The sequence below is a fragment of the Syngnathoides biaculeatus genome, chromosome 11 (genome assembly GCF_019802595.1).
Source record: "Syngnathoides biaculeatus isolate LvHL_M chromosome 11, ASM1980259v1, whole genome shotgun sequence".
NCBI classification, from domain to species: domain Eukaryota; kingdom Metazoa; phylum Chordata; class Actinopteri; order Syngnathiformes; family Syngnathidae; genus Syngnathoides; species Syngnathoides biaculeatus.
This window is the reverse complement of record NC_084650.1, coordinates 29,446,828-29,447,630: the sequence shown is the minus strand read 5'-3', so window position 1 is coordinate 29,447,630 and position 803 is coordinate 29,446,828.

Here is an 803-nt window from a genome sequence, read left to right as displayed (position 1 = left end):
GCTTAATCTCCCATTTTTTACCCAAGCCACTAGCAGATGACTTTTTTATTGATTTTATTGACAGCCCCGCTAATATCTTCCTGTATTCAATAGATTATATTTTTTAATATTTGATTTCAAGCTTCAACTCTTGTTGTGTTCCTTACATTGATCCTCCACATCACGATTGGTGGTTTGCAGTCCTGCTTAATTGGGGGGATTTTTATGACAGTTGTTACTCTGCCATGTTAGCAATTAAAAAAGATTGCTTCATTGAAGGTAGTTTTTTATGCCACTTAGCTAATAATATTAGAGCGTAGTAAAGAACTGTGCACAGCTTACAAATTCTGCCCTTGATCATAGGAGCACAACTGTAATATCTCATTTACTAAATAAAAATAGGGCTGCATTTCACATAAACAAAGTAAATATAAAGTTCAAATAGTGTTTAGCTGGAGAAAAACTTTTTTGTATCCCCTTTTCTGTTTGGCTTATTGACACAACTGAAGTCCCAAGCAAATTTACACATTACAATTTAACAAATCTTTAGAATTGAACCATTTCAAAGGTTTTGTTTGTTCAAATCCTTTGTTTTGTTCCACAATGGTGTTTCACATGCACAACCAAAAATGAATAAAAGTCCAAGCAAAACTGACTCAGGCAGTTCTATTTTAAGCATTTAAGTTTGTTCCAAATGTTCACTTGCTTTTTCTGTCATTTTCCGAATCTTCTCGTTCTTTCATTCAACCTCCTTTTTCCAGTCTCTACATTTCTCCTCATCTCTGTCTGAGATACGTGCAATTACTTTAAGGGCTGAAATGCAG